Below are 7,343 nucleotides of genomic sequence, written 5' to 3' on the forward strand. Positions count from 1 at the left end.
GTTGAGCAATTCGTCGGTACGTCCACCCGGCCTCCCGCATGCCCACTATACGCCCTCGCTCAAAGTCCGTCAACTGCACATACGGTTCACGTCCACGCTGTCGCGGCATGCTACCAGTATTAAAGACTGCGATGGAGCTCCGTATGCCACGGCAAACTGGCTGACACTGACGACGGCGGTGCACAAATGCTGCGCAGCTAGCGCCATTCGACGGCCAACACCGCGGTTCCTGGTGTGTCCGCTGTGCCGTGCGTGTGATCATTGCTCGTACAGCCCTCTCGCAGTGTCCGGAGCAAGTATGGTGGGTCTGACACACCGGTGTCAATGTGTTCTTTTTTCCATTTCCAGGAGTGTATGAAGAACAGCATTGTATTGCAGCGAAACATGAACCGCGGTAAAACCGAATCTAAGCATTTGAGATGTAGTGCAACAGAATAATGTTGGAAAGTGGCTGGTCTGATAAGGTAAGAAATGAGGAGGTTCTCCAGAGAATCGTCCAGCAAAGGAGTGTACGGAAAACACTGACAAGGGGAAGGGACGGGACGTGAGCACATTAAGACATCATGGAATAACTTCCCCTGTAGCAAACGGAGCTGTGGAGAAGGAGGTTGATGACTCAAAAAAAGAAAAAAGAGAAAAAGCGACTCTGAAAAAGGGGAGATATGTGCCCGCAGAAGGGGAGCACCTCGGAAACGGCAAAGGTGGTCAGTTGTTCGAGTACCACTGTTATGAGCATTTACAGAAAATGGTTGAAGGACTGTGAAACTACGAATAGGCGACAAGGGGCTGGATGTTCTCGGCTCTTCAAAGAACGTAAAGGCCGGAGACCGTAAAGCAGGATATGCGGTGGTTTGTGGCAGGTCTGACAACAGAGTACAATGCTGGTGCAGTCACAAGCTTCGGAGCAAACGTTCCAGCGCACTTTGCTGAACGTGCGCTTTCACAGCAGACGACTCGTACGTCTTCCTATGCTGCCAAAAGACAGCGGCAGTTATGACTGCAGCGTCAGCAGCTCAGCGCTTCTGCCTTTAGGGGCTGTCTCTGATGTTTTCTTTGTTCGAGGACTAGGTGTTCTGTTGTAATTACTTCATATTATTTTCTTCACAAAGACGCGCGAGTCGCCAAAGTGGTGTCAAATAGAATGACTTACACCAGGCGGCCGAACCAACCCAAATCGTCCCTCCCAGCCTATAATGCCACATGGTCATTTAATTTGATGATTTCAGTGGGCGCGGATCATCAATATTGGACGTGGATCAGTTGGAAGTGTGGGCTTCGTGGGGTAATCACCTTTCTTGTTATACCAAGCCAATGACCGTGTCTGGATATCCCATTATCTAGGCCAATGGGTGCTCGAAACATGCACCTTGATATGGATGCAAGTTGACTGAGACAGTATTTTGTTATCAGAGATATTCACCTAGGTTTTCAGGAGACTAATGATCGTAACCGAAGGCACCATGACAGCTCTAGACTACGTGAACATTATTGCAGACCACCTGCATCCCTTAATGTTTGACGCCTTCGCCGAATACGATAGCGTCTTCCAGCAACACAACTGTCCTTGTCGAAATATAATCGAGCTACAGTTGTTTGAGGAGCGTGATGGTGAACTGACGATGTATTGGCCACCAGATTCGCCTGATCTGAACCTGATGAAACTTATCTGGGATGCTATTGGGCAGTAGCTTCACACCCACAAGTAACAGACCGTTGTTTACGGGAACCGAGTGACCAACGTAGACATCTGTTCCCACATATCTTCGGAAACCTACCGAGGACTTGTCGAAACCATGCCACGCAGAATCCCAGTTGGAATGCATTAGTGGACCAATAGGCTACCAGACAAGTAATTATAGCCGAACAGGATACGCCACGAGATAGAGCGTGCCGTACTAAATGCTCAACTCAAAGAAGTGTGCAGCCAAGAAATTCAAACCAAACACTTTGGCTTAAAGAAGTGTTTTCGGTGTGTTTGGACTTTGTGTGTATTGTATCTCCAATTAGGTATTCCTATCTCTCTATGTAAAATAAAATGTCCTAACTGGTTGACTCATCATCGCCCAGCCCATACTACTAGGGACAGAAACTTAAAATTTGGAGAAGGTTTTGGTCTTATTCTGTTGGCACCGTTTAAGAAGGGGTTTTTGGAAATTCCACCCCTAAGGGGGTGAAATAGGGGTGTCACTATTAAGACAGTTTTGAAGCTATAACTATGGCAATTAGCATCCGGTTTCTCGGTCAGAAATAAACAAATATGTGTTTCAGCATTTTGTAATATTTAACCCTATGGGGGTGATATAGCGTGTGAAAGCTATTTTTGAAAATAAATCATTACTGAAGAGCTGCTAAAGCATTCTCACAGCTACTTCTTTGAACACTGGTATTTCATTTTTCAGATTGAAATAAAAAATACATGTTCCAGTGTTTTTGGAAATTCAACTACTTAGGGAGTGAAATAGGAGATGAAAGTTTTTATGAAAATATTTCAGCATGAAAGCATTTTTGAAGCTAAATCTCCAAAAATTTGCATTTAGCTTTTAAGTTAGCCATAAAAAATACGTATCTCACTGTTTTACGAAATTCAACCCTTAAAGGGGTGAAATAGGACCTGACTTGATTTAATGACTCATCGCCGCCCAACCCACACCACTGACAGAAACTTGAAATTTGATCTTACACCATACACATTGCTTAAGAAGAGATTGTTCGAAATTTCACTGCTAAGGGGATTTGGGGGGGGGGGGGGGCGGAGTAATAGGGGATGAAAAGTTATTTGGTAATACATTGCTATTAAGGCAATTTTGAAGGTAGAACTACGGAAATTGGTATTTGGTTTCTTAGGAGGAGATTAGTGTTTAACGTCCCGTCGACAACGAGGTCATTAGAGACGGAGAGCAAGCTCGGGTTAGGGAAGGACGGGGAAGGAAATCGGCCGTGCCCTTTCAAAGGAACCATCCCGGCATTTGCCTGAAAGGATTTAGGGAAATCACGGAAAACCTAAATCAGGTTGGCCGGAGACGGGATTGAACCGTCGTCCTCCCGAATGAGAGTCCAGTGTGCTAACCACTGCGCCACCTCGCTCGGTTTGGTTTCTCAATCAGAGATAAAAAAAAAAAATACGTATTTGACGATTTTTGGAAGATCAACCACTAAGGGGGTTTAGTAGCTGGTGAAAGTATTCTTTTAATGTAAATTATCAAAGAACTGCTAAAGCACTTTTAAAGCCACGTCCATGAAAACTGATATTTGAATTTTCGGTTAGTAACAAAAAAAAAAAAAGGTGTTTCAGCGTTCTTGAAAATTCAACTCCTAAGGTTGTAAAATAGAGGACGAAATTTTTTAAGAAAATATTTTGCTATGTTAAAACATTTTTAAAGGTTAATTTATGAAATCTGCTATTTCACTCTTTGATCAGACATAAGGGACGAAAGTTTTTATGGAAATATCACCACAAGATCTCGAAAGGCAGGATTAAGAAAAATTTCCGACTCCAGCTACCAGAATCGCATCTTGGTCAGAAGTACATTCGGAAAGGACGATGCCTCTATGGCCCCAGTTAACGTGAACAGTTGAGAAGGTATTGCAGTTTGTGAATAACATAAAAATCTATGCTGACGACACAGTCTACACGAGCGAAGCAGCGGGCCCCAAGCTACTATAGAGCCTGTGTCATGCGATTCAATCTCACTGTTTTCTTCGCTGATGTTCATTAATACTCCATGTGGTAATTGTTCCACTGAAATACAAATGTTTGAGGGAATGTGTCCAGAAAAATGGCTAGTGGTAGAGACAAACGGTTTACACATTTTGAATCAGTTGTCTTAGCACTAGTGCTGGATTCCAAGATAGCAGCCAATATTAAAAAAAAAAATCTTTTACATTGTGTAATTTCCCTGTGAAATATTCCTAAGATATCTTGCGATTGAAGTAGACGAATAACAGCTCTCCTGCAGTTGAATAAGCAGTCGTTCCTAGCACGCTCCTTGCGTGACTGGAACGAGAAGTAAGTGTAGCACAACAAATAGTATTCTCCACACAGTGGTTTGCAGAGCAGAGCAGCTGACAGCCGGGAACAGCTGTTCGTTAGTGTAATGCTATCACAATGTTGTGCCGCTGTCGCAGTTACCTTGTACCTGTTCTCAGACTCATTACAACGCCACGGTTATGTTTCACATTAAGCAGTGCTTGCATCAGGTGACGGCACCGACGCTAACTGCTACCATTGCAGAATCAATCAACTATTGCCGGTCACGCTTGGCCTGGTATGCTAGATGCAGGGAGGTCAGAGGGAAAAGAGAGCGCCTGGTCGAGGGTAGTCCGCATGCACCAGACGGAAACCCAGCAAACAGATTTTTCAGAAATCACTGCCCTTATTGAACCATGAACAAGGATCATCAATGGTACTTTTTACTTCCTAATTTATCGGCGTATTGGATCGCAAAAAATATTTTTAAATTATTCCAAGAATTTATGATAGAACTACATACTTCTGAGGCCAATGATTCATTTTACTGGAATCCGATACCATCTGCATCATCTGATGCTAAATTTGCTTACTGACTCGCTAAAGGAAGGAACAGTCTCAGTCCAGACTAACCATCTAAGTTGTTCTTGTACTCAAAGGGAGCAAGGATACTGAAATGTAGATTGGCAATTTTGGTATCCGAGCGTCCAAAAATACAATTTGGGAGACGCTACGGTGTTTCAGTTGAAAGCAGTTCATGATATGTTCAGAGACTCCACGTTATCGTGCTTACAGCTGGAATCTGTGGTAATGTCTGTTCGTCGTACACTGGAGCTTAAATAATTTGGCATCGACTACACGATAGTCTTGTTATCTACGTTGTCTTTTTGTTCTGTATAATTCTGGGACGATTTGTATACTTACAATTCGATTTACAGCGGCTTGAAATATTTTAGCTATATACGAGTACAGCAAGAGACGGCTAGAGGAACTGGAAGCACTGTTGAACGGTATAGAAAATGTTTTGAAAAGAAGTTATCACGAACAGTAAAGCAAACGGAATGTAATCAAATTAAACAAGATGATGCTGAGGGTATTAGATTACTAAATTAGGTACTAAAGATAGTATTCGATTTATTTGGTTTATTACATGTTCTATGGGTAATTTTGCACGATAGATCGTAATGACGTGGAACGTTATTTTACATTCACATCGCAAATTAGTTATTACATATGGTTAAATTCTGAACATTAAGTTTTTCAAAGAAAAAGGATATACAGATGTAAGTGAGTAATTCTTGCCCACCACCTGTAACACATTACAGCAATGTAAATTCTTCTGAGGAATGAGAGGAGTTATCAAGAAGAAACTCTGTTTACAAATTTTACTTTGCTGTCAGACATTTTATATCACTGGGTGAGCGATCAATAATTTGTTTGCCACGCTGTGCACCCCTTTTGTGCTAAAGACGACCTTAATGTGGAAAAGAGGATGTCATTTTCCATTCTGATATTGTAATTATATACATCATTGCTCCTTTTGAACAGCAGTGGATTATTTACAAACTTCAAATGGCTCTAAGGACTACGAGACTGAACATCTGAGGTTATGAGTCCCTTAGACTTAGAACTACTTAAACCTAACTAACCTAAGGACATCACAAACATCCATGCGCGAGGCAGGATTCGAACCTGCGGCCGTAGCAGCCGCGTGGTTACGGACTGAAGCGCCTAGAACAGCTCGTTTCAAACTTCATAAAGGAATAAATATACCATGCAGCAGTAGTCAGAATGCGCTTGAACAGATGTCTACAAGATAATCGTGGGTGAGAACCACATATTCTTACAGCACGTTTTTGCGCAAAGAAGACTTACTTTCTTAAAGATGAGTTACTCCAGATCGTTATTCCATATGACATTATTGAAAGAAAATATGCAGTTTATGTCAACTGACTTTGTCTCCCCAAGATTTGCAATGATTCTAAGTGCGAATGTGGCTGAACTAAGTTGTTTTCGGTGTTCCAACTTCTGCTTTTTTCTACTTTTAATTGTCAATACGGACACCTAAGACTTTCGAAGTTTCCATCCTAATTTATTATTTCTTCACCATGTGTTACATTCTTATCATTACTGTAGTACACCTAGATCTGCAGAACTGACTATGTCGTGTCTTTTTAAAATTGAGGGTGAAATCATTCGCAGAAAACCAGTCTATGATATTTTTAACATTGTTCACCATTTCTTCTGTTATTCTATATGGTCAGCAAATAGAGACAAATTGCACTCAAGCAATGGCAAGAAATATGCCCTTGACAGATAAATTAGCTAACATCGAATATAAATTTGAGGTTCTCAAAGTATTCGTCTGGAGTATAGCCTCGCACAGAAATGAAACGTGGAAGAGTAGTAGTTCAAACAAGAAGAGAATAGAAACTTTTGAAATGTGCTATAGAAAATGCTTAAAACGAGGTATGTATATAGGATAACTCAGTCACTGAATCGAATTAGAGAAAAAAAGGTAATGGTGACGTGACTAAAAGATAGCATCGGTTGATGGGAGGCATCAAGGGATCATCAGTATGGTAATGGAGGGATGCTACAATAAGATCGTTCAGATGGATGCAATATTTATGCAGAAATGAAGTGACTTGTACAGGTACATCTAGCGTGGAGAGCTGCAAGAACCAATCTTCAGACTACAGATCACAACAATAACACGCCGGTGTAACAGGGTTAATCAGCTGGTCTCTTGGATTGGCTTGTTTCTCTGGTAACACTTCATTCAGTTCCACCGCTCGTTATTCCCACAGCCTCCCTTTTGTCTAGACAAGACAGTGTCTATTCTCTCGATGGCAACCGCGCCTTCAAGAATGCAGTACAGTAGGATAAAATTTTCGGTTTCCAGGTCTGGGAAAAGCTTAGAGCTAGTGAGCGTACTGTACCTGGAATGCGGTGAAACGCGACGGTAACGCCCTTCGCGAGGAAAGCCGGGCCGCTACTTGTCCAACCTGCAGGATGGGCTGGAGGCTGCTGCCATGTGCGAACCGGCGTGACAGCCGCACGGCTAACTCGCGCGCCGGCCGCCAGGGGCGCTCGTGCAGGCTCCGCTGTCTCGCCTTAACAACCGGGAACCTGTGCAACGGGAAAGGCAGCCTGCTGCAGCCTGCGGTCGCGCAAAATCCGCGAATGGGCGCAGCAGGAAAATGCAGCGGCGTGACCAAGGCCTCGGCGTTGTCAACAGGCTGTTCGAGTCCTTCGTGTAATTTAAGGAAATGTTACTGAATATTTTCAGTAAACGCGGAAAACGTTAATTGCACTGGTACTGTTACGCAAACTATGCGTATTGTATTACCGCGCTATGCGTTAGCCTGTTAAA

At 42.8% G+C, this 7,343-nt stretch overlaps 1 protein-coding gene across 1 annotated transcript in view; it reads right to left on the reverse strand.

The window, feature by feature from the left end:
* The window catches only part of LOC124791841 (lipopolysaccharide-induced tumor necrosis factor-alpha factor homolog), a 116,907-nt gene extending 109,852 nt beyond the window's left edge, over window positions 1–7,055 (reverse strand). Inside the window, exon 1 of the mRNA XM_047257891.1 lies at window positions 6,910–7,055. The gene's annotated coding sequence lies outside the window, so the exon portion shown is untranslated. The remainder of the gene's footprint in view (window positions 1–6,909) is intronic.
* Window positions 7,056–7,343: the final 288 nt, after the last annotated feature.

This window comes from Schistocerca piceifrons, chromosome 1, assembly GCF_021461385.2.
Source record: "Schistocerca piceifrons isolate TAMUIC-IGC-003096 chromosome 1, iqSchPice1.1, whole genome shotgun sequence".
Classification (NCBI taxonomy): Eukaryota; Metazoa; Arthropoda; class Insecta; order Orthoptera; family Acrididae; genus Schistocerca; species Schistocerca piceifrons.